Genomic DNA, 27,351 nt, shown 5'->3' on the forward strand with positions numbered 1-27,351 from the left:
ACTTCCACAATCTCCTTTTCTTTTTTGGTTTCTTATTGCTATTAGAATTTGTATATATTTGAGGACATTTTTAACCTGCAGAAACAACACAAACTTTTTTTTTTCTTTTTTAAGTATGGTCCACACCCAGCATTGAGCCCAATTAGGGCTTGAACTCAAGACCCTGAGATCAACACCTGAGCTGAGATCAAGAGCCAGACGCTTAACCAACTAAGCCACCCAGGCACCCTGACACAAACTTTTTAAAAATCAAACTTTAAAGAAATGTTTTGCAGAAATTTTTTAAAAATGAAAAAGAAAAAAAAAACACAGGCATATCAGCAGTAAGGCCCTATAATTAGTGAGGAGTTCAAATTACAGCCTAGATTCCATCCTTATGTTTCTACTCTCTCTCTCTTCTACAGCCCCTTTGGTCTAAAATTTCTGGTCATCCTGCTCTTCTCTTCATTACAGATTTCTCAACATTTTTTTGCGCTTTGCAAAAACTTCAACAAAACTTTTATAATATTTTTTAACAGAAAAAAATTAAATGTGTGGCATTTTGTTTTGTTTTGTTTTATTCTAGCATCGGTGGCACATTCTGCAACCAACAAATCCAAAGATATCAATGAACAAGGGAAACTATTACCAACTATACCTGCCACTGTCTTGGCTGTGAGTACTTGAGATCTTGGTCGTGATTTCCTGGAATGAGCACAGGCCTGGAAAAGGTTTGGCGTACCAACTGGCCTCAACAGTCTGCTTTGGAAGAGTGTATGTATACTGTGAACAGTGCCCAGTTTGTATATGTGCTGCCGAAGCGAGCACCAGTGCCCAGTTTGAATCCGAACCGTGCAGGTAGGAGGCAAGACAGGCAGTCTGGTCAAAATTAGCGCCATCTAGTGGGAGTGAGGCTGCCAAGGTGACAGTAGAAATGGGAGCTGACTGCAATGAATATTGTGGTCCTACTGAAGATAAAGAAAACAAAGGCTGGGCAGTTGGTGGTGAATGGGAGGACAGGTGGGAGCAGAGCAGCAGATGGGGAGGGAGGACAGGAAAGAGGAGGATCATGCCAGTCTTCCATGGGAAGCAGGAGGAATAGAATAGGAGCTATTTATTTTCTTTGTCCAGGACCCATCCATCATCCACAGTTTTAGAATAAAGAAAATAAGAATAAAGTAAAATAAGAAACATGTCAACCCTCTGCCAGCTTGGGTCATATCAGTTTAAACAACTTGAGTTATCCTTTCAGTTGAGAAATTAAGAATATTTTACATATCTGCATTTCAAATTTTATAAAGTTTACAAGGAGCACTATTTTGTAATTATTATTATCTTTTTAAAGACTTTATTTATTCATGAGAGACACAGAGAGACAGATAGGCAGAGACATAGGCAGAGGGAGATGCAGGCTCCCTGTGTAGAGCCTGATGTGGGACTCCATCCCGGGACCCCAGAATCACACACTGAGCTGAAGGCAGGTGCTCAACCGCTAAGCCAGCCAGGCGTCCCGTATTTCATAATTATAAATGCAATAGGAAAGTGTGAAATGCATGTGCATCCCCTACTGTGGTCAGTTAAAGGAGCCAGGGGAAGGAGGCAGAAGGAGAGAACCACACACAAAAGGTGTAGAAAGAGAGCTAAATGAGAGTAGCTGAGGCATAGCAGTCCCAGAGACATAGCCCTATGGGAGTCAGATTCATCATTTAAGAGATGAAGTGGCACAGACACAGCCCACTATTTTGCACACCTAAGCATTGAAAACATGTCTGTAAGGACAGGGTTGTCTTCAATGCAAGTGTGCACCTCATGTGCGGCAGATTGAACTGTGGGCCAACAAGGCCGCTGACACATTACCCTCTATTTAGAGCAAAATAATGAGAGGCAAGAGCATCAAATGAGCAAAAACTAATCCAATTCACAATCAAATGAGCATGCTGTGGGTTCAGAGCCAACTAAAAGTTGGAGCCGACTCTTGTCAGTGCCCTTCGTTCAACCAGCTGGAATGTTTTATAAGTATTATCCCTTCAATCCTTTGAAATGAAGGATTTGTCTCTTGTTGGGAAATATGTGTCTCATCATAAAAATGGAACACAGTGTCTTTGGTTTAGTTATTCTCTAGAGAAGCAGGCTTTCTTGTACTGTATGCCAGGAATATAGTAAGGCAGTGGGGATGGGGGGGGGGTAGACTGATTACAGTGAGTTTATTTCAGGCCTGAGAGACTGGGAGACATTTATAGAGATAGATGGATAGATCAGAGATAGGAAGGCTATAGGTTCCTTTCCCAGGGTACCAATATTCGTGGCACAAACTCTCAGAAGGAAATCAATCACTATCTCTTTTTTGTTCGTGTCCAAGAATTCATGAAACTAGAACAAGCCAAGAGCAAAAGGCCAACTTCAGAAGAAATGTATAGATTCCAGGTTTTTAGAAATCAGAAGCTCCATTATAAAGGCATCCGGATGAAGCTAGGTAGGAAACAGCATTCCCAGGACCTTTGCCCAAACTCGAGCTTCTTTTTCTACAACCATTGAAAAAAAGCAAAGGTTGATACCGTTCTTATACCACACACCTTGTTCTAAAATAAGTCCCAGCCTGATCTGAAGTTTTGATGTTTAAATAAAACCACACAAGAACCAAAGGAAAATACAAAGAAATAACAAAGGAAAACAAATGAAAAAAAAAAAAACCAACAAAAATTACAGTTTTTATATAATCTCGAGGTGCAAATGGCTATTTGAAGACTAAAATCAACATTAAACATTGTAAAGGAAATGAGAGCTAGTTTTGGCTTTATTCGAGTTAAAAAACTTCTTTTTTCAGGATAAAAGCACCTAAAGCAGAGGCAAACCAAAAAGATGTGTGCAAAACTCTCTTCGGTATCTTTTTGGTTGTAGGTAATCCCCTTTAGCTATCTGGTGACAAATGAAAAAGGAACAGAAGCTAAGAGGACAGGGTACTTCATAGACAAGGACAGGAGAGTAGGTGGACCTCAGGAGAAGTGGGAATAGGGCATGGGAAGCCAGTGGGAATGAAAGGCTGAAGTGGCCATTCTCTGAGTTGTCCTGTGACCAGAGGGTCTCCTGTCACTCATTTCTCAGTCTACCTTGTTAACTTTCTCTCTCTCAGGCTGTCTTTCCCACCTTCTCCATGTACCCAACTGCTCCCGATCTCATAAGTCTTCAAACCTACCCACATACAGAAGCTGCGCTCTGTAGCCAGTTGCTCCCAAGACAATGGTGATGTGGTGACCTGAGGGGGACAGATGCATCTGCTGGACCCCTTGTCTTTTTTCTGATGAGAAAATGAAGGTTCCTGATCTCATCATATTTTTTGATCTATCTCCCAAAGAGCCCACTCCAACCAACCCCCTCCACCCCACTGGAGGGTCTGCAGGATGGTCAGAACCCTCCATTTCCTGAAGGAGCATGCCATGCCTTCTCAAAGAGAACTGTGCAGGTCCATTTTAGAAGTTAGGTGAGGAAAAAAAAAAAGAAGAAGTTAGGTGAGGAAATGAGCCAATTGTTTTTCATCTTTGATGCCCTCAGAATAAGACATAATAGCTGAAGGGTGAAGCATAAGGGGTTTCAATTGCAGAGGAGAAAGATCTTCATCAGCCTGGGAGCTCTTCCCCCACAGCAGTATGCCATGTGCCTCCCTAATTGAAACCTCTCCAGTTTGTTGTGTTGGGTTTTTTTTAAAGATTTTTTTATTTATTCATGAGAGATACACAGAGAGAGGCCGAGACACAGGCAGAGGGAGAAGCAGACTCCCTGCAGGGAGCCCGATGGGGGACTCGATCCCAGGACCCCGGGATCACAACCTGAGCCAAAGGCAGATGCTCAACCGCTGACCCACCCAGGCGTCCCACCTCTCTGGTTTCAACTTGAGCATATTCCATCCTCCACCAGCCTCCACCGTGATGAACTGTGGTTCCTTCTTCTTCATCATGGCTTCAGGTGTTTGGAGGAAAACTGCCTCCCTACACCCTTTCCCCTCATTTCTTTGTAAGAGTTTTTTCTAATTATAAAAATAACACACGCTTCTGGTAGAAAACTTGGAAAATGAAGAAATAGGTACCTTATATGTATTTTACAAACACATATTAGTTTTACTACTGAAGTGCCTGATAACCCCAAGTCGTGAGGAGGGGGACAAAACGGAAGTCCCCTTCTGCTTTATTTGTTACACATCAGCCTAGTGCATAAGCACTAAGCTCCTACATGGCAAGTGGGGCGGGGGGCGGGGGGAGCTGGAAGACTAGCTCCCCATGTCGCTGGGGAGGCGTTCACCTCTCCACCAACCATTTGAGTGCAATCTCCATGCTGTGTGATGAATTTCTCTCATATTCATTCTGAAAAAAAAAATAGGCATAAGATACAGCCTTTCATTCAGCACAAATCAGAATTGACATGCACATTTCAAAGAGATGGAAGATGTGTGACTGATCTTCTCGTTGTCTCCGTATCACCGGCTTCACAATTTATCTATCAGATTATTCCAGGGCTGCAGAGAAATTATTACATTGCTCATTTTCTCTATATCTGTTTCCTAATCATTCCCACCTGTGGGATCTGTCTACACTACCCCATTCACCTATAGGAACTGCTGCAAAGGCTGTTTTTTTCTAAACCATAAATTCTTCCTGAACTTATCTAAGTATGAGCACATACTGATGATTATGAAAGCATATAGGAATCTTTTTTTTTTTTCAAAATAAAAAAATGTGTTGTTTTTACAGAATAACTTTTTTTGGAAGGTGTATGGAAAATCAGATTTGAGATTATTTATTTATGTATTTATTTATTTACTTATTTGGGGTTTTTTGTTTGTTTTGTTTTTTTGATTCCAGGGTAGCTAACATACAGTGTTATGTTAGTCTTAGTGTACAATGATTCAATGTAGTGATTCATAACACTTCCGTACATCACTGGGTGCTCATCACCACGAGTGCCCCCCTTAATCCCCATCACCTATTTCACCCATTCCCTCCACCCCTCTGGTAATCATTAGTTTGTTCTCTATAGTCAAGAGTCTGTTTCTTGGTTTGTCTCTCTCTCTCTCTTTTTTCCATTTCTGTGTTTTGTTTCTTAAATTCCACATATGATTGAGATCATATGGCATTTGTCTTTCTCTCACTGACTTATTTCACTTAGCATTTACTCTTTAGCTCCATCCATGTTGTTGCAAATGGCAAGATTTTATTCTTGTTATGGCTGAATAATATTCCATTATATATCATATATATGTCATATATATCATCCATTATTTATCATGTATATCATATATCACATCTTTATCACACCATTCATCAATTGATGGACACTTGGGCTTCTTCCATAATTTGGCTATTGTAAATAATGCTACTATAAACAGAGGAGGGAAAATATCCTTTTTAAAAATCCTTTAGGGGGCATCCCTGGGTGGCTCAGCAGTTTAGTGCCTGCCTTCGGCCCAGGGTGTGATCCTGGAGTCCTGGGATCGAGTCCCGCATGGGGCTCCCTGCATGGAGCCTGCTTCTCTCTTTGCCTGTGTCTCTGCCTCTCTCTCTCTCTCTCTCTCCCCGTGTCTTTCATGAATAAATAAAATTTATTTTTATTTTATTTATTTTATTTTTTTAATTGGAGTTCAATTTGCCAACATATAGCATAACACCCAGTGCTCATCCCATCAAGTGCCCCCTCAGTGCCTGTCATCCAGTCACCTCCACCCCCCGCCCACCTCCCTTTCCACCACCCCTTGTTCGTTTCCCAGAGTTAGGAGTCTCTCATGTTCTGTTTCTCTCTCTCTGATAATAAATACAATTTTAAAAAATTAAAAAGTAAAAAAATAAAAATCCTTTTGGATTAGTGGGTTGTTTTTTAAGATTTTATTTTTAAGCAATCTCTACACCAAATGTGGGGCTTGAACTTAAAATCCCAAGATCAAGAGTTGCATGCTGTACTGATTGGTACAGCCAGGTGCTGGCTGAATTAGTGTTTTTGTATTTTTGGCATAAATACCCAGTAGTGTGATTTCTGGATCATAGGATAGTTCTATTTTTAACTTTTTGAAGAACCATCATATTCTTTTCCACAGTATCTGCACCAGTTTGCATTCCCACCAACAGTGCATGAGGGCTATTTTTCTCCACATCCAGTATAAAGAAGTCTTTATCTGAATTCAGTATTGCCAAAATGATAAAGGGCTACATGTTAGAGACATTTATAAAACATTAGTTACATGAGGTATTTCATTAATATGTTTTAATATAAAGTTTAGTCCAATCCTGACACGCTGTTATGTACAATAATCATATCTAATATAGCTTTTCCACAATTCATCTTGAATTTCTTGGTCCAAGACTATTTATTTAGCACAAAGAGAAAGGTCCATTTCAGGAAAAATAACAAAGTAAATGCATATAATAATGCATTAAAATAATGCAAAGTCTTATATAGTTTATATGATTAATAAACATATAATTGACACTGAATACTGTAGTATTGTGGCACTATAGCAAGTAATATGCAAATTCAGTATAGATAACACTCTTTAGCCAGAAAAATAAAAGAAGAATAGAATGCCTATTAACATTGGCTTTGGAACTTAAATTTTAAGAAGATTGTTATTTACTGAATACTATTTAGAATGGTGCTCCAAAGTTTGTGGAGAAATCAATTTTTATCTCTTTTAAGCCCTTCCAATTTTTCTTTAAATCTATCTCTAGGGGTACCTAGGTGGCTAGGTCGGTTAAGCATCTGACTTCAGCTGGGGTGATGAGCTAGGGGTCCTGGGATCAAGCCCCTCCCCCATTGGGCTCCACATTCAGTAGGGCGCCTGCTTCTCAAATAAATTTTTCGAATTTTTATATAGTTTTTAAAGATTTCAATTCATCCATTTTAGAGAGAGAGATAGCCAGAGAGCATGAGCAGGGGTAGGGGAGAGGGAGAAGCCGGCTCCCTATAGAGCAGAGAGCCCAATACAGGGTTAGATCCCAGGACCCTGAGAATACTACCCCAGCTGAACTTGGATGCTTAACCAACTGAGCCACTCAGGCACCCCTCTCTCAAATAAATAAATCAAATCTTTTTTAAAAATCTACTTTTGAAATTCTGTTATAAACCCAGTACAATAATTCTGAAATTTTTGAGAAGATATTCTATATCAAGAACAATGTCATACAATTCTTTGTGTTTGAGAGGTAGAGAAAAAAATGAGTATAAATCTATGTGAAATCATAGGCATTGCCAACATAAGTTGGCAATTTGTCAGGGGAGCAAGCTGGAGCTGAAACTAGTGCTGTGACGCCCTCCTCTACTGGGGAAGCCAACCTTGCTAGTAGATGTCTTCACTCAGTTATCAAACGTTGTCTGAGTGCTGCTCCGTGTGACTGCAACACCAAAGGTAAGTAAGACTCAGCCCCAGCCCTCAATGTGCACGTTATCTCATGGGGGAAGGAAACACATGGACAAGTGGGGGGTGTCAGAGGTACTCAATGGTGGTACATAGGGACAAGATTGGCATGCAGTGAGCAGGGGCAAATCCCCCCAAGTGTGGGTAGGTGAATGTGCTGGAAGCAGGTTGGAGGGGAGGAGTCAGGAAGATATGCAAGAGGAAGTATCCCAACCAGTTCCAGCTCCCAGCTTGACCCATAGAAGGGGGAAGACATAATTAAACTGCCTGGGGGCATCCAGGAAAATACTGGTGAAGACTCAGCAAGGTTTCTCCATCCTTCAGTCAGTGCACTGAAGAAGTGCAGCTGAGGAAAGAGCAGTAAGTTAGTGGACAATGACCACACACACCAAGGTGTGCGGGGCCAGTCCCTGAGGGAAGTCATTAAGGGCACACACCCAGCATGGCCCGAATCCCCCAAAGCTTGCATTTGCTATACCTGTTTGGAGCCAAGTGCCAGGTACTTGCATGAGAGCTTGGTGACTTTACGTCCGAGAGCAGTAAACACACATTTTTGAATGATCTCACACTTCTCCCCTTCCCTGGGCTCAGCTGCTTTTTGATCCACAAGTGGGAACATATGAGGACTGTTTGCTTTTTGGAGATGCCTTCTCTTGTGCCAGGGGAGGAATGGAAACTATTTGTTGTGCTCTGGGTTTTCTGCCTTAGTGACACATGTGTTCCTCCTCTCCTGAATCCCACACTGTCCTGAAAACTGATGTTCTCATCATAGTCTGAGGGATTTGAGGCAGATTCTCCAGGACTGGGAGTGTATACATCCCATCTGTTGGCAGTACTGCAATCTACCTGCCCCTGGCATCATTATTCGCGGCAAAAATTAGGGGGTGAGTTTCCAATAGCCAACTTTATACTCAAACCTTTAGAAAACAACCCATTTGTCTCCGGGGTCTGGTGTTGTTTAAGCTCAGGAGAGAAATGCTCCTGGAGGACAGCAGAGCTAGGCTTTGGCAGTAATTGTATTTGCACTCTATGCTCCGTGCCCAGCCCAAAGCCAAAATGTGTGGAATGAACAAATTGTAATAAATAGGAATTAGGGAGGAAAACATTCAAGTGGTAAATATGGTGACTTATCCTTTATGTTTTGCTATGTATCATTTAGAATATTGCTTCTAATACTTACTAAAGTGATTTTAATATTTTAAGTTTCATGCTCTCGCATTAAACTTGATTTTGGGGGGGAAAACACGTACAAAATCAAATGGTTAAATGAGATAAGCTTTCTGAGTTAAACACACCCACAGGGAGTTTTTTCTTTTTTCTTTTTTTTTTAAGGATTTTAGTTATTTATTCATGAGGGACACACAGAGAGAGGCAGAGGCACAGGCAGAGGGAGAAGCAGGCTCCCTGCAGGGAGCCCAATGCGGGACTCAATCCTGGAACTTCAGGATCACACCCTGGGCCCAAGGCAGATGCTCAACCACTGAGCCACCCAGGCGTCCCTCATGTGCTGTGTTTCTAAGATACAGGACTCTGAAGGATGTTGCCAGTCTGTGCTGCCACTGGTGTGCAGCCCTCAGAGACAAGGCTTGTCCTGCCATGTGCTCTTTACTCCAGTATTGAGTCCTAGTGAACAAAGCAGGTTAAATCATCAGCTTAATTCTGTGTGGGGCATGAAGAATAGCATTTCCCCGTGGGAAATTAAATGGCATTAATATGTATACAAGGCATTCAAAACCAAGGATGATGCCTCTAACATCTAGCATAGTGCCTCCTGATAATTGCAGAAATAATTGCAAAAGGAAGGAGGGGAGAGAGGAGAGGGGCGAGGGGGGAGAGGAGAAGAAGGGAGGGAGGCAGGATGAAAAGACAAAGAGTAGAAGACACCCCCATATACTCAGTCTCTCCTATGAATGCCTCAGGTCAGTCAAGGTGGCCACCCACCCCCCCAAATTCTAAAGTTCCCCCAGGTTCCTTTTCTACCATCAAAACGTCCTTGTCTTATCCATATTTTCTCAGGCTCCAGAGTTTTCCCAATTCCTGCTCTATAATCAAAACTTACTTGTTTTGGGGCACCTGGGTGGCTCAGTGGTTGAGCATCTGCCTTTGGCTCAGATCGTGATCCCGGGATCCTGGGATCGAGTACCACAGCGGGCTCCCTGCATGGACCCTGCTTCTCCCTCTGCTTATGTCTCTTCCTCTCTCTGTGTGTCTCTCATGAATAAATAAATAAAATCTTTTTAAAAAGAAAAACTTACTTGTTTTGTTCCTTATTTACTAAGGGTCCCCTGTAGGCGGCTCACTAACTTTACCAGTGACTTAATGGGATGAGGTGTTGGTGGCTGATGATAACCCCATGCATCACCCCATCAGGTGACATTTACATTTTAATTGAAGCCTTGAATACCTTAGTCCAAGAGCGAGAAGAGTGGCTACCCTGAGAGTACACCCCCCTCCCCAGCTCAGTGGTGGGCCAGTGGGAAGGCTGGGTGGGATGGGTTCATAAGCTTCCACTGCCATTTTTATCACATTTTCAAAGGGAGGCTGTCCTGTACCCTGGGCAAGAAGCAGATATCTAAGTGGCCAAAGTGAGTAGTTGTATATTCTTGGGAATCCATGGCAGGGAACCCATGGTAGCTCATTGCTGAATTTGATTTTCCAAGAGCAACTTATCCAAATGCTTAAAAAGTCCTCTCAAAAATCTGAACTAGCTTTCTTGTTTCTATCCCACTGAAGGTGGAGAGTAACTGGGGAATAACCCTTCTTTTACATACGTGAAGACAGTAATTAAATGCCATCCTCTCTGGACAATATAACCTTGATTTTTCTAAACGTCTTTTTTTTATTTATTTATTTATTTATTTATTTATTTATTTATTTATTTATTTATTTATTTTAAAGATTTTATTTATTTATTCATGAGAGACACACAGAGAGAGAGGCAGAGACACAGGCAGAGGGAGAAGCAGGCTCCCCAAGGGGAACCTGATATGGGACTCGATCCCAGAACCCTGGGATCTCAGCCTGAGTCCAAAGCAGACACTCAACCACTGAGCCAACCAAGATGCCCTTCTAGAAGTCTGTTAATAAGAAGCCCTTTGGCACTGCTTTAGCATATCATCATCTTTTTCTGGATTTGCTCCACTTTCCCACGTAACTTCTAAAGTGCAGGGGTTGCATCTGCTTGCTGCTCTGGTTTCATTTGGAGAACCAAGAGCAGGTGCAGCCTGCCCCATGGTCAGCAGGGCTGCTGTTTCCCTGGAGGCATGCCACTCCTCTCCAGTCCTTAAATTTTTAAATAAAATAAAAGGTGAAACACGGTCTCTTTCCCGAGCCTCCCCAAATCTGAGCCAAGTCCTCTGATACAAAGGCACAAAATTAGGAGCAGATTGCATGGTTCAATCATCTCTATCTTGTTCATAGGACTTCACATGCTACCTTGACTGTAATAGGTGCTCCTAAAAATGGTGCTGAAGGATGGCCATCCGGTCCACACCGCCTTCTCACATGGTGTATTTTCCATGTCTCCTGACAGTCATATTTGCCAAACAAACCAAAATGCGGACCCTAAACAAATGCAATTTATGCCCCTTGTTTACTCAGAGCCTAATTCTTTGTCACATTTTTGAGGCTTACAAAGCACAAGGTCTAAACGATAGGGACGATTTTCTTGAATGAAAACCAGTGCCCTTGGGGATGTCAGTTCTGGAGAAATTTCAGTCTAATACCTACCTTTAGTTTTTATCACACCATCAAAGGGTGACTGTTGTCTACTTAGATGAGAAGAAGATACCCTAAGTCTTCCCAAGTGGATAGTTTATTCTTTTGGAGATTGTCTAGGGATAATATCACAGAAACTGCTTTGGAGATGGAGTTAAACAATTAACAGAAATATGACACTTTATGTATTTTTAAATAAATTTGGGTTTTTGTTTTTGTTTTGAGACAGAGGGAGAGAGGGAGCATGAGTGGTGGGGCAGGAGAAGGGGCAGAAGGAGAGGGGGAGAGAGATTCCTAAACAGGCTCCTCGCCCAGGTTGGAGCCTGATTCCGGGCTCCATCCCAGGACCCTGAGATCATGACCTGAGCTGGGATCAATAGTCGGATGCTTAACCGACTGAGCCACCCAGGCACCCCAGGATCACTGTTTTAGATGTGAAGTCCCCTTACGGAGGTCCCTACGCCCTTTGGTGGACAGTTCAGTGGTGAAGTAACTGCACCCCTTCATACAGACTTGCTTGTGAGGGTAGCAGTTTGCTTGGGTCCCCACTTGCTAACTGGGTTTGGGACTCCCAAGCCACACACCCCTTTACTCTAAAACCAAGACATTTTCTTACATAGCCACAGCACAGTTATCAACCTCAGGAATTTAATATCAAACCATAGTTTTATCTAATCTCTAACTTGTATTCCAATATTGTCCATTGTCTCAGGAATGACCTCTGGGCATTCAGTCCAGGATGCAGCCCAGGACCACGCTGTGTGTTCAGTTGTCATTTATTCTCCTTGATTCCAAATGCTTTCCCAGCTGCTCTGTGTCTTTTATGACATTGACATTTCTAAGAACACAGCCTACTTACTATTTTTTAACTTTGATTTTATTTTTAAGTAAACTCTATACCCAACATGGGGCTTGAACACACAACCCTGAGATCAAGAGTTGCATGCTCTACCAACTGGAGCCGGCCAGATGCCCCCAGCCTATTTATTCTATAGAAAGTTTTCTCAATTTGGGCGTATCTGGTGTTTCTCTATAATCAAATAGATTTTGAGGGCTCTTCCATGGAAAATTAGAAATCACCTAGCACAGAGCATGGTGACTATAGTTAATAGTGTCATATTGCAAATTGGGAAGTAGCTGAGAGAGAGGATCTTGAAAGTTCTCTTCATGAGAAAACAAAATGTGTAACCGTATTTGGTGATGGATGTTAACTGGACTTGTGCTGATTATTTTGCAATATATAAAAGTATCAAATCATTATTTGTAGCATGAAACTAATGTTGTGTTGATTATACCTCAAAAAGAAAGACAGGCAGACAGACAGACAGAAAAAAACTCTTCCAGGGGCTTCTCATCTCATTGGGAGTGAAATTTAGGAATGAAATTTACACACTTACCAAGCCCTACAATGCCCTGCTTCCTCAATACTGACCCCTGGCTCCTTCTGTGCCTCAGGCCATTTGCACCTGCTGTGCAATGCAAGTATGCTTGCAGGTATGCTCTTCGTCCAGATCTTTGTTTGTCATCCTCTCTCACTTCATTCAGGAACATTTAACTACAAACCGAAAGATAATCTCAGATTCCAACCCATGGCATTCTGTAATTGTTTGGAGACGTCCTTTCCTGCCAGACTTCTGCAAGCCTTCCTCTCTATCTCCTACCCCCCGAGTGTACATGTGTGTAAAATGCTGGTTAATCCTTCGCTTTGTGGAACTAATCTGGTGTACCTTCAAAGTCCAGTCTTTAAAAGGTAGAATTTGGATTTTAGATTATTACTGATTTAGGTGAGAGAGACATCTAGTGGACTGCTAATGACAGTCTGAGCTAAAAGCTTGGATTCACTCTAAAGATCAAAGGAGAAAAAAAATAAATAAATAAAGATCAAAGGAGAGGCAAAACAACATCAACAACAAACAATAAAACCCCACCCTGATTCCTGGATACATGCCCTAGGGACATTTGGAGAATCCAGTGAGATTCCCATTGATGATGTCACCATTAATAAAGCTGTCTGAAGATTTAGGCTTCTACTATGCCTGTTAGGGAGGGAGCATAGAGGAGAGGCCTAAATATGAAAAAATGAGAGAATTGTTGTGTGAGACAGCTTACACTGCTATAAATTATTTTTCAAAAAGTTGATCTATCACACAAAAAAATATGAACATGAAATTAGCACATGCTATCACCAAGTGGTGGTAATGATTCGAAAGTAAAGATTTTGGTCATTAGATGTGCTCAACTGGAAGAAATTAGCAAATTTTGCTACTTATTATACTTTAAAATATAAATGTACCAAAGACTAGAAAATTGAAACATTATATTAAAAGCAAGCTTTAAAATGCAAGATTAAGGGATATTTAATAATTATTACAAGTTTGAAGAATTTATACTACAATGAAGAATATACAAGTCATGCTGTCATGTCATGTTCTCAGTTCCACACGAACAAAGCATGTGCTCAGACTTTTTGTTACTATTAATCTGATAGGTAACAGAAAACATAACTTAGGCTATTTTTATTTTGCATTTCTCTTATTATGGTTGAGATCAAATAAGTTTTCATCTGATTTTCTTCTCTGTGAATTGTCTCTTTATACTTTGCCCATTTTCTGTGAAGTTAATGGAATTTTAAAAATTGATTTGTAGGAGCTCTTTATATATTATGCTAAAATTAGCTCTTTATCTGAGATATAAATTACAAATATTATTTCCAGAGCATCATTTGTCTTTTCACTTTTCTTATGGTGGTTTTGTCATGTAAAATTTTCTGATTGTTTGGGGTTTTGTGTTATAAAGACATTCTCTTTTCTAAGATTATAATAGAAAATAATTGTATGGTTTTTTGTAGTACTTTTATTATTCATCTTTTATATATAAATATATGATCAATCTGGAATTTCTGAAATAGTGTTCTCACTTTATTTTGTCAATTGCTGGAGTGTCCCAACATCATTTATTCAATAATGTATTTTAAAGGTCACCAATGACTTGGGTTCTGGTTGGCCCAGGACTATCCTGGTTTTTACCTGTTTTCCTGGTATGCCTTTGAATTGTGTTCCATTTCACTCTCAAATGTGTCCTCATTTGAATGATAAATTACATGCTTATCCTCCTACCCATGATAACTAATATAATATACTTGACCAAAACTGAGCCATGGCTAACATTTTACCCCATTGCCTTTATTATATATGCTCTGCTTGTATATTTCTTAAGAGAAGGAATAGCCTTGGTATTTTCCTTGAAGTAATACTTTTCTCTACTGTCATATTACAATTTTGTCACTATAGAACACTAGGTCTAGGGCTAAGGGAAGCACCATGTTTATATGCCCACAAGTTTTCTCAATCATGAGCAAACGTTTTTGCTCCTCGTGACATGAAAAAATGAACTTTTCTCTTTTGAGAATTTGGGAAACATTTTTTTTTTTTAAAGTGAAATTAACAAAAGAGAGCTTGGACAACAAAGCGAACAAAGACATTTGCTTTCCAAAAGCATGTTTAAATATTTTATCTAGAAGATCTTCCCAAAGTTTATAAATAGCACCTAGCTATCAGTTCCAGCAACAACCTTGAGGAGTACTTCCAGCTTTATGACCCAGTCCGCGTGCCTGTGGCCAAATGGATTTGGAATGGAAACTTTTTTTTGTCATCTGGCTTATTGTTGTTCCCTTCTGTGGCTACAATATTTGTCCAGGCCATGGAATTACTCAATCAATCAAATATTTATTGAGTAACTAGACAACCAATGAAAAATTAGACTTGGATCATATTGTATTCCACACTATCTGTTTTTAAGTCTTAAGGCAGTTGAGCTCGCTAGTGATCATCTTTTTTTGTTTTTTTTTTGTTTTTGTTTTTTTGGTTTTTGATCTTAGGAAAGGATCCACTTGGTTAGAAAAAGAGAAGTACCCACGCAGGGACAAATACATTCCTATGACATTTGCCAAACAAAATATTCACACATTCGGTTGTCCCATTCCAGTAACTACTTATGAATGTTTCTCTCCATTTTAGAGGTTTTCTCCATAATATATGGACCATGCCAATGACATCCACTTGAAAATGGAAGCTTTGGGAATTAAGTTCCTTTCCCCTTAATTTACTGTAGGAATAGGTCCCTAGAGACTCTAAATCCAACATAAATCATGTGTGTGTTGGAAGGAGAGTATATACACACTTATATTTTTACTAAGTGGGTGTGGAGTCACTAGTGCTAAGATCAATATTTCTGCTTCTCTTTTGGAGACATGAAATATTTCATTTCTCTGCCTAACTTGAAGTTAGGGTTGGTCATCTGACGGCTCCAGCCAGTGAAATAAGAGCAAAAATGAAAGGGGCCCCTTTTGGGTAGACTTTTCATGTTCCCCTTCACCTTCCATGACAACTGGTGGTGTTCTAGTTGGTAGAAATTCCATCAGCACAAGTCCAAAAGTGAGGATAAATAAAGTATCCCCCCATTGATCTGAAATGGACAGGTAGCAAGAGAGGAAAATAATAAATTTATTTCAGGCCACTGAAATATTGGGATTGTTTTTCCTATAGCATAACCTCCCATATGCTGAATAATACAAAAATGGGTACATAGAAGCCAGCTGCTGCTATAGCAATTACCTAAAACAAATGACTTAAGGGCCAGGTAGTGAAGTGGCAAGGACACTGTGCCTGCAGTAGTTTGGGATTTAGATATTACTCCTAATGAGTTTTAAAGAGTTTTCCTCCAGGGGAAAAGACCATGGGGACAGTATTCTTAGTAGCCTGTGTTGTTTGTTGATGACTATTGTATGCAGGTTGATACAAGAGAGAGGTGAGTACAAAAAGACACTACTCATTTTCAAACAGGAATGCAAGAAAATAGAATTTGGGGATTTGAAGCCTGAAACAAGACTCCATCCCAAGAACATTAAAATGAGGAAAATTTAAAGCAGCAGGGGCCAGTTAAAACTCAACCTTGCATCAAGGGACAAATGAAGGGGTATGATCATCACACTCATTTTAAAAATCTGTCAATGAATTAAAATGTCTTTGAGTAAATTCCCATTCATGGTGTAATGTCCGAAAAATCTTTTCATTTGTACAAAATGGCTCAGGGGAAATACAACATCTGGACATGGCTCTCTCATTGAAAACTGATGGCCTCAGGGAATTGAATTTAAACCAGTAAAGAGAGATATGAGGACAAAAAAAAAAAAGCAAAGAAATATTATAAACTTGAGAATTATGTCTCAAAGGAAACTGTGGCTATTGCCATTTGGAGCTGACAGGAAGAAGATACAAGAGAAGCTATGTTTTTGACAAAAGAAGTCCTTACCAGTCTGGACAAAACAGGTGGTGGTTATTTAAGAACCTGGCTTTGGGACTCTACTCAGCCAAGAGTGAAATGCAAAGTGGGCTGAGAAAGCTGCCCATCCCAAAGAGGACATACTATCATTGCCCACTTCAAATGTGGCTACAGAGAATAATGAAAAAGAAGTCAGAGCCAGGCTGCAGGGGGTGACTGGAGGGGAGACCTTTGCCCAGGAAGCAGGACCAGAAAATAATCAAGAAACTTTCCTTGTCATTCCCGGGAGGAGCCCCCAAAATGTCTGCCCAGTGATACTTAGAATTGCTATGGACAGGTGTTCACCATGTGTCTCTCTGATTCCCCCCATTTGTGAACGGGGGTGCTTATTGTAGTTATCCTGTCCTTGTTCTACTGTTGAAGTGTGGTTGTGTGGAGGGCAGAAAATTTGCTTTATCCTTTATTTTTTAAAAATATTGTATTTGTTTATTCATGAGAGACACAGAGAGAGGCAGAGACACAGGCAGAGGGAGAAGCAGGCTCCCGGTGGGGACCCAGATGAAGGACTCGATCCCAAGACCCCGAGATCACACCCAGAGCCAAAGGTCAATGCTCAACCGCTGAACCACCCAGGTGTCCCTTTCTCTTTTATAGGTCCCTCAATCAGTAGGTACCATGTACAGACCTGATGTAAAAATGGCTGTGCTCCTCCCCAAATCCTAGGTTTAGAACTAAAAACTGTCAGGATAAAACTTGCTTGCAGTCTTCCTTGGGGGAAGAGATGAGTGTATTTTGCTTACAGAAAGAAAAGCAAACTGAATTTTCAGTAGCAAAAAGGGCACATTTTAGTAGTCATTAGGATCGCTCATCAATTTTTCCAGTTTCTCTTCTTATAAGCGTAAAAGGAATACAGCATCTTGCCACCTTGATGTTTCCCCTTCCCCCTGCCCTGGCAACCAGCAATGTTCCAGAAGGTTGAGGTTCCAACAACCCCCATTCCCAAGTAAGAACAATGCAGAGTCGAGAGCTCTGTTCATCCAAGCTGGATATATAGCATCAATGAAAAATTAACCTTCGTGGTTCATTACTGCAGCATAACCTAGCTAAGGTTGACTAAGACAGGTGAACATGTTTAAATTGAATATTAAAATCTGAGAAGGGTTTCCTTGTGGATAAAAGGCAGTGCCCCTTACCAGGTAAACTTGCTTTTGCTGAGCACTTCTGCTAGTTAGTTCTCATATATTTCTGCTGAAATTTTAGCAAATTTCTGCATTTTAGACAAATGCTCTACTGTTTGCAATCACCTCCTTATAAGGATATCATAGATTCAGTTATACATGCCCTAATTCACAGCTAACATGTTTTTCTTAATTACTTTACACTTTTATTATACCAGGATTCAACAGTATATTCAGTTTTACTTGTTGAAAATTCACCTGTCCACAATATAACACACAGTATTCTTAAACCTGTGAAAGAAGGCAAACACACTTATTTTTACATGTTCATGGGAAGAAGAGAGCATTTGGTATGGATTAGATTCCTACTATTGCACATCAAATCAGCTCTTGGCATTGGGTTGTGAAATTGTCACTACTTGATAATAGCAAGGATACAAATTCATTTAGGGAAAAAGTCTTCCTCAGACTCTCTGAGGGTGGGTACTCAGTATCCACAGTATGTGTGACTTTGCAAAAGATACGAAAACATTTTTCAAATTAATGCTTGCTTTCTCTTCTCCGAAGTCCACATCATTAATCTTAATTCTATGAAAGTTAATCTGTGGGAAGCTAAGATAATAGAGTTCAGGTTTGTTGCCTTCTGATGATCTAATTTCCTTCAGGGATAGGGCTTACAGAATCTAGAGAAATGGAAAATTAACAGATTTCCTTCGAATCCCAGACGTTTAAAGCAAACTTCTGGCAAGTGCTGAACTACAAGTCAGTGAAAGGATGCTTTGACAAATGCCTGAAGTGTGTGTATCTTATATTCACTGTTTTCTCCTCTTTTGTTACTTATCTCTCCAGCTTGGAATGTCCCCTTCCTCTGCCACAGTCAAAATCCTTCTTGGTCTAGCTCAAATGCTAATCCTTCATGGAACATTGGATGGAGGCAGTAATGATCATCATAGGTTACATGTTTAATTAGAAGTCAATAATATTTAGGTCCCCATGTGTCAGATGCTGGGTAAATGCTTTGGGTGATTATCTCGTTTAATTCTCATTGTAAGCTTATGTCTTGGAACTGTTATTACCCGCATTAGTCACTCTTTGGCTCAGAATTCCATAATTATAGAAATGCTCTATCATGCCTTTGCAACTGACATACCTGGGTTTGGTTCCTACCTCTAAAACTCACTAGACCAGCCGGGTGACCTTAAACACATTATTTTTAACTTTTCTAATCCTAAATATACAACAATTAAAAGAACTAACAAGCCATGAGCGTGGCTGTGATCCTGCAATGCTCCTTCCACAGCCCAGGACGCTCTGTGCCTCTCTGTTGTGCTAAATCCCGTGTCATGTTGGGTTTTGGCTTACTCTTTTATTTTGGTGGAACATATCCTCCAGATGCTTTCCGAGAAACTAAACACAAGCCAGAAGCCTATGTTTGTGAGACCTCATATGTCTGAAATTTTATTTATTCGATTGCTTCTTTAAGAGACGCCTGGAGCCTTCTCTTCCTGACCTCTTCGCTGTTCATCCACGTTAAATGAGCTTATTTCTATGTTTTTCTCTCTACCAACTTAGGTTCTAATTTTCTTTCATTCATCAGGTTTAACACTATTTATCCGAGTGCTTTCCCACCTTCTGAGAGTGTGTGGCTGTCCTCTCTTCATGGTCTCTTTGTGTGTGGGTTTATGCTTCTTTTTAAATCCTTTTATTGTAATGCAACTGTCCTTGGCTTTTAGCAGGATCACAGACACAAGTATTCCATCCACTATCTTGGACCAGAAGTGAGGACTGTCATTATCTTTGCATGAAAATTTGGGAGGATGACTGAAGTTCTTATCCATATGAAAGGTTACCTTTTTATATAATGAAGGAGCTGGGGTGGGGAGGTAATGATTTCCATTTGGGACAAGTTGATGTTGAAGTTCCTCTGGGATGATCAAATTGAGATTTCTCAGAGACCTCCGGATAAAAGAACCTGGAACTTAGGAGAGAGTTCTGGGGTAGACAGGATATTGTAGGCTTCAGGAGGGTGGGGACAGTGAGAAGAGTGTGTGAGGACAGCAATGGATGGAGGACAGAGTATCAGTAAGGGTCAGATGGATGAGGGCATTTTGTAAGGATTAGATTATTACCCAGGCTTTTGCTTTGTTTTGCTACTCGCCAATTTCTGAGATTAAAAACATTCTTAAAGCAAAGTTTCAAACTTCCCTTTTTTTATGTTTCAAATAGACTTTGTAGGGGGGAATAATTTTGGGTTCACAGCCAAATTGAGCAGAAAGTCCAGAGAGTTCCCATACTCTCCCTGCCCATAACACACGTAGAACCTTCTGACTCAATACCCCCGACGAGGGTGGGGCAGTGGTTAAATTTGGTGAACCACAATGACACATCATTATCGCCCCCAGTCTATGGTTTTCACTGGGGTTTACTCTTGCTGTGCATTCTGTGGGTTTTGACAAATAGGTAATGACATGTATCCACCATTCTAGGATCCTACAGAGTAGTTTCATTGCCCTAAAAATCCTGTGTTCAATTCTCTTCTTTTTAGGGAGTCATGCAACATACTCTGACTTATAGCTCTCTTTCCAAAGCTTTGCAGGAAACCAGAACAGTGAGATAATGGGGACAAGAAAGTTAAGATGGATGGAGGGTTGTTCTGAAAACTGTGGATTACCTTACTAGGTCTTAAGTGATTTGTAGCACTTCAGTGAAAACCACCTTCCTCCTTAAACACCCACGGGCTGTGGGACAGGCTGGAACAAGTCATCTTGCCTCAAAAACGGGTCTTCCCAGCACATGATCCAATAAATGCTGACAAGGAAGGCAAATATTCCAACTACACTAGCAAGGCAGTGTTCCTCAGTTACTAGACAAAATCACACATATGCTTACTACCTTCAAATATAGTATATGTATATCCTTTGAGGGAAAGAAAGTTAATGACTTAAAATAGAAGATTTTTGCCTCTACCACTCTTGCCCACAAGAGTTGGGCATCAGTGCACATGGCATGGCCCCTGTGACTGGAAGGAAAGGAATACAAGTCTCAGCTGATGATGACAGTCTCTCTGGCAGGTCAAAATACTTCTCAAGAAAGGGCTTTGAGGGGCACCTGGCTGGCTCAGTTGGAAGAGTGCAACTCTTGATCTCAGAGTCACAAGCTTGAGTGTCGAAATCACTAAAAGGAAAAAAAAATGTCAACCTTGAAAAAAGGAAAAAGAACGAGATTTGAAATCTGCACAGGGTTCTGTGCCATGAAGCAAGAGAGAGACAAGTTTGATCTGAAAATACTTAAGGGCAAATGTTACTGGTTAGTCACCCAGACAATGAAAAGATCACCATGGAGTCTCATAGACTATTTGATTTTTGAGTGAAATTACCCAAAACATATCCTATGGTTCTGCTAGGACAACAGTTTTCTTTCTTGACTGCCCTAACCTAAAAGGTTAGCCTGGGAAACAGGTACAGTGATTCCCCAGGTATCGAGGGTAGAGTTCTGATTTCACTAGACTGAGGGGGACCTGGGTATTGGTTCATCTTAAAAGCACCTTTTTGGGAACACCTGGGTGGCTCAGCGGCTGGGCATCTGCCTTCAGCTCAGGGCATGATCCTGGGGTTCAGGGATCAAGTCCCGCATTGGGCTCCCTGCATGGAGCCTGCTTCTCCCTCTGCCTGTGTCTCTGCCTCCCTCTCTCTGTGTGTCTCTTATGAATAAATGGATAGAATCTTAAAAAAATAAAAATAATAAAGTACCTTCTGGTGTTTCTACATGCAGCCAAGATTGAGTCCTACTGCATGAGTTAGCTTTACCTGTGCTCCCAATAGCTGGAGGAGGTCCACAACCGCTGAAAAAGTGGCCTAGTGACAGAAGTGACTCACCCACTGACATAAACAAGACCATGGTAACACGAGTTGGTATTGAATGAATGGAAGTCAGTGACCCTCCTCACATCACAGATGAGGAATCAAAACTGAGAGGAGAGGGCCCTCACTCAGAGTCATGGGACAAGACCTGTACCAGGTATACAATCAAGTTCTCTGCTAGAGACTAAGTTCTTTTTTGTATTCTGTTCAAAATTTAATAAATCAGTTTACCTTGGATGCTTCAGAGATGCACGCTGCCTGCATGTTTGCACTGCCTGGGAAAGACAGGAGAAAGGCCTTTGCCTGGTTCCGTGAGTGTTTATGGGGGGCTTGTTTCCTGCAGCGGGGCTGGGGGTGGGCAGAGGTGCCGGGGGTGGGGGGAGGATCAGGACAGATAAGGATTTGAGTGCCCCACCCCTGTTCACCTCACAGCAGCTTCAGTTTTAACTGTTTTATGTTTTGGTCTTCCATAAAAAAAAAAAAAGTTTGAAGGAAAGTGTCCAGTTCTATGAAACAGAAAAACAATATTAAAATCAATGATTTTGTCTGATTAATCCTCTAGTGTTCTAAAAGAGAAAATGAAGCTGAGATGTTAACAGACATCCCCAAGGCCTAAGTGGTTGATGGATCCAGTCAAAGGTAGCCTCTCGCTCTGAATCTGTATTTTCAGTTATAACCATAAAGCACATAGGGACCCAAACTTAGAGAATAATATTAAGTAACCATAATATCTTTTGTATTATTCCTATTTATTAAAAACACCTACAGTGTTTGAGTGTTAAGCCTGTTTGTTGTCTAGATGGATCTTTTGATGATGTTTAGAAAACGCCCATCTATTACAAGATTAACTAATTACAGTTCATTAGAATGAAAGTATTAAAAACATCTGAAGAGATCATATGATTTCTCTGTTATTTCAGTTACAAGTGTGAAATATGAATGGCCTTCCAACTATCAATCCTCTCTATACTTCCAGGTTAATACTTCTTGGTCATGGCGGGTTACTTTTTAAAAATTTTTTGTTTTAATTTTTTATTTTGAAATTATTATAGATTCACAGGAAGTTACAAAAGTAGTACAAAAAGTGGTCCCAGGTTCATTCACCTAGTATCGCCCAGTGGTTCCATCTTACTTAACTATAGGATAATACCAAAATCAGGAAAGTTGCCCTTGATACAATGTGTACAAGTTGTTCTCTCTCTTTATATACTTCCCCAATATTTTTTGGTGATTTTTGTTGTTGTTGTTGTAAAGTATACCTAACAAAAATGATCATTTTAGCCATTTGTAAATTGTACAATTCAGCAGCATTAAATACATTCCCAATGTCATATGACCGTCACTACCAGCCATTTCCAGAACTTTTTCATTATCCCAAACAGAAGCTCTGTACCCATTAAACAATAACCCTTCATTTCTCCCTTCCCACAGCCCCCAGCAACCATTATTCTATTTTCTGTCTCAGTGGATTTATCTATTCCAGGTCTTTTATTGTGTTCTTTTTTTTTTTTTTTTTTTTGAGATTTTATCTATTTATTCATGAGAACACAGAGAGAGAGAGAGAGAGAGAGGCAGAGACACGGGCAAAGGGAGAAGCAGGCTCCATGCAGGGAGCCCGACTTGGGACCCGATCCCAGGACCCGACCCCAGGGTCACGCCATGGGCTGAAGGCAGGCACCAAACTGCTGAGCCACCCTGGCTGCCCTCTTTTATGGTATTCTTGATTTCAATTTACCACTTTGCATATATGTCCCTATTTACATGGTTTTATCATTTTAGTGCTTTTACCAGCTAGTCTCTTCAGCCAAGAGCATCATAGATACACAAATTTAGGGAAATGAGATGTTAACCAAAGAGTACAAACTTCCAGGGGCACCTGGGTGGCTCAGTTGGTTAAGCATCCAACTCTTGATTTCAGCTCAGGTCATGAACTCAGGGTCATGAGATCAAGCCCTGAGTCGGGCTCTGTGCTGGGCATGGAATCTGCTTAAGATTCTCTCTCTCTCCCTCTCCCTCTGCCCCTCCCCCACCCCAAAAGGGTACAAACTTAAAATTATCAGATGAATACATTTTGAGGATCTAATAGCATGGTGACTTTGGCTAACAATGCTGTATTGTATATGTTAATACTGGTAAGAGAATGATCTTAAATGTTCTCACCATCACCATCCCAACAAAAGAAGAGTGATTATGGGATCCCTGGGTGGCGCAGCAGTTTAGCGCCTGCCTTTGGCCCAGGGCGCGATCCTGGAGACCCGGGATCGAATCCCACGTCGGGCTCCCGGTGCATGGAGCCTGCTTCTCTCTCTGCCTATGTCTCTGCCTCTGTGTGTGTGTGTGTGTGTGTGTGTGTGTGTGTGTGTGTGTGACTATCATAAATAAAATAAAATTAAAAAAAAAAAAGAAGAGTGATTATGTGAAATGATGGATGTGCTAACTAACCTAATTGCGGTAACCATTTCACAACAGATGATGTACCAAGTCACCACTTTGTACACCTTAAACTTACACAATGTTATATGTCAACTGTATTTCAATAAAGCAAGAGAGAGAGAGAAAAAGAGAGAAGCAACTGAAGGCCCTAACTAAGCAATTGACTTTATTTCCTCTTCCCTTGGAAGATACAGACTTAACTTCCCTGCCATTCAGGTAGCCCAATTGCATGTAATATGACTAGATATTTCTAAAACAGGCGAAGGAGAGAAATGTTACCTTCTCTTTTTATAGACTTGGAATCAAATATAAGATGCTTGCCTTTACAAAGGAAGTAAGTGACTTTCCTCTTGGCTAGCACTGGTAATGCCTTAAAGAAGAAACATTATATTTAAATACAAACAACTGGTATAGACAAAGCATGGCTTATTTAACTGACTCTGCTCTCTTTGTCAGGATCATTAGTACTTTGATTGCTTAGTAGGTTTTATAAAATAATTTGTGCTTTTCTTTATTCTTAAAGGAATATTCTTTCTGGACTTTTTTATGACCCTTGTTAAGGACAGTAAGTTACAACATGACATCAGAATTTTCCAAAGTGTGTTCCAATAGATGTTTTGGGGAAAAAAAGAAATTTTCTGTGGTCAAATACACTTGGGAAACATTTGATTAAATTAATTTAAACAGGTTTCTTTACTATAGGACTTCTCAAACCTTTAATATGGCTGCATTACGAATTTTGTGGCATAGTGGACGTAGTGCTTCCAAAACTGATTTTTTGGTAGAATTCCTTCCTCAGGGACCAGCTTATAGACAAAAAGGCTAGGTGCCAACAGAACACACATCAAGAAAATCAAAATTAGACTAAGAACAAAAGATGCCACAAGGCATATTATTTGCTTTGATGAACATCAATGGGCTTGAGTAAGTCAACAGACTTTAGCTAAAAATATTTAACTCTAGTATATTAAATAATATGTTAATTTCCAAAATAACTAGATGACCAGAGCATACTGCCAATGAGAGTTGGAAGTGCCATCAACGATTAGTAATGAGGTAAAAGCATGAGCCCATGTATTGGTCACACAGATGCAAAATTATTTTGAGTTTTCTTAGAAATACAATAAAACTGCAGTATTGCTTTAAGCTTATGAAAAGGCTCAAGATAAAAGAAATTGTCCTGGAACTCAATAAAAGGACTTGAGCAACATCACAAATAACCAAAGTAAGAGAAAAATCATGCTGTCATACAAAAACAGTCCTTAAAGATCACAAAAGGTAGATTAATGACTGTATTAGCATCCCTCAGAGAAATAGAAACAATAGGAAATCTATGCATGTACAAAACCCAGCCAGGCACCTTTGAGACTGTTGCCTCAGGTTGGCTAACCAAATGACATTTCCAGAAAGTCTTGGCTCAGTCCCTTTGTCACAATTTCATTGCAGTGGAAATCAGCAGAATTCTAGGTTGTCCCACCTCATTGTTAAATGGGTCTCTGGCTATATTTGCATGTTATATCAGTAAATACAGACCAGATTTACATGTGGGAGAGTAGAAATTCAAATGCAAAGTCTAGCTTCTGACCTTAGATAAGTCATTTACCGTAGTCTCAGTTTTCTCACCTGTGAAATGGAAATGTGACAGTCTTAGCATAGCTGAAGCATAACCAGCTCTCGGCATGATGTGGTAAGAAACACCTAAACGAACTGAATTTAGGACAATGGCCAGGATGGTGGGAGGGATGGAAATCCACACATGTTTGAAGAAAATGGGCATAGTTAACCCAATATAGAAATACTTTGGAGTACAGGATAACTGTCTTTGTGTATTTCAAAAGCTATTCTGTGAAAAAGATATTAAATTTTAAAACCTGGACCAAAGGGTGGAAGTGACAAGATACATATCAAGGAAGATTTTTTTCAACAGAGGTATTTTTAAATGATGTGATCTGGGGGCACGTGGGGGGCTCACTTCGTTAAGCATCTGAGTCTTGTTTTCCATTTGGGTCATGATCTCAGGGTCATGAGATGAAGCCCTGAGTCAGGTGCTGCACTCAGCAGGGAGTCTACTTGAGATTCTCTCTCTCTCTCTCTCTCTCTCTCTCTCTCTTTCCCTCTCCCCCCCATTTGCCCCTCTCCCCCCAAGTAAACAAATGTTTAAAAAAAATAAATGGTGTGATCTGATTGTGTGCTAGTGAACTCTTAACCACTAGGAAGTAGTGATAGAGGACAAAAGATGACTTCTGTTATAAATAGGGCATTCAGGCTTCAAATGGGAAGTGCACTTGGAAAGCATTTAGGTTGTTTGCAACCTGGACATTCTAATTCTCTATATCTATCTGGATTATTTTGTTTAAAAATGAACAAATGTATGAGGAATAAATTGAAAAGGCTTAGACTTGGGGATGTCAGGTAATATCTCAAATACAGTGATGACAATGTGAGTAGCAAGAGAGCCCGACAAAGCTCATGTTCATATATAGTGCTGGCATGCAGTAATAAGTAAAAGTTGAATGACTAAAAGTACAGTCTATTCAGTAAGAGAAACAGACCTAAAGCTTTTAGCCACAGGAAGGAAATGGTCCCCAATTTTCCTTGACCCTCTACCCATCTGTATTTTAAGAATTTGTTGGAGGAAAAAAAAAAAAAGGAAGATTAAGATAGAATTAGGAGAAGGAAAAAACAATCAACATTCACTCAAAACAGGGCTGGTTTTAGAGCTGCCCTAGAAAGAGGAAGGGATTGGGGTTCTTGTCTTTGCTCCCTAGCTCCCAGTGAGCAGTTATGGGACTGACAAGTATGTCCCATAAAGAGTGACTGGAGATTATCTATCTGCATGATGGGGAAGAAAGCTGCTGGTCAGCTCTGCCACCTAGAGTGTCTCGCTCAGTGCCAATGACACGGAGACCAAGAAGGCACCCTACCGAAAGCTCAGTGTGTACCAATTTTTATAGTATCATGTAACTCTTGAGTTATGCGGCCTTGCACATGTAGGTTTTCAAGTAAATAGTATGCATTTTATACATGTAGTACAAAACATTAGCACACACTTTAGGCCTGGAAGCAATTTTAAAAATTTTATTAGGTTTATTCACCATTAAGTAACCTATGTGTCACTGACCTTGTCCTGCAAACAGTTCACATTTACCACAGAGTGGTAAGTACACTCAGAATTACTCAGCTGGGGGCATTCCTGAGGGAATTGACATCTCATTTGTAGGGAGCTCAGTTTTGTTTTGTTTTGTTTTGTTTTGTTTTGTTTTACTTTGAAATTTCCAACTATCTCTCTTCGATGGTCTGCTGGATAACTGCACTTATTTGGCTTACTGAAAAGAACATATCTTTCTTGGCAAGGCAAACAGAATTGGTGGTGGTCTTCACTAAATCTTCAACAGGTTTTTATGATGATGATGATTAAGAGTGTGACCTAATATCCTGACCACTTGAATAAGAGGCCAAACTGTTAAATATGATTCTGAAGCGCTCTTTAAAGGCAACAACTTTAAGT

The 27,351-nt window shown here is 40.4% G+C and overlaps 2 long non-coding RNA genes across 2 annotated transcripts in view; one reads left to right on the plus strand and one right to left on the minus strand.

Moving 5' to 3' along the window:
- The window catches only part of LOC140630914 (uncharacterized), a 95,208-nt gene that overhangs the window by 41,184 nt on the left and 26,673 nt on the right, over positions 1 to 27,351 (minus strand). The gene's annotated exons all lie outside the window — the stretch shown is intronic.
- LOC140630900 (uncharacterized) lies at positions 17,381 to 22,887 on the plus strand. The gene is made up of 4 exons (XR_012028585.1): positions 17,381 to 17,568; positions 19,284 to 19,395; positions 21,322 to 21,721; positions 21,973 to 22,887. It is a non-coding gene; the product is annotated as an uncharacterized lncRNA (long non-coding RNA).

This window comes from Canis lupus, chromosome 1 (genome assembly GCF_048164855.1).
Source record: "Canis lupus baileyi chromosome 1, mCanLup2.hap1, whole genome shotgun sequence".
Lineage (NCBI taxonomy): Eukaryota > Metazoa > Chordata > Mammalia > Carnivora > Canidae > Canis > Canis lupus.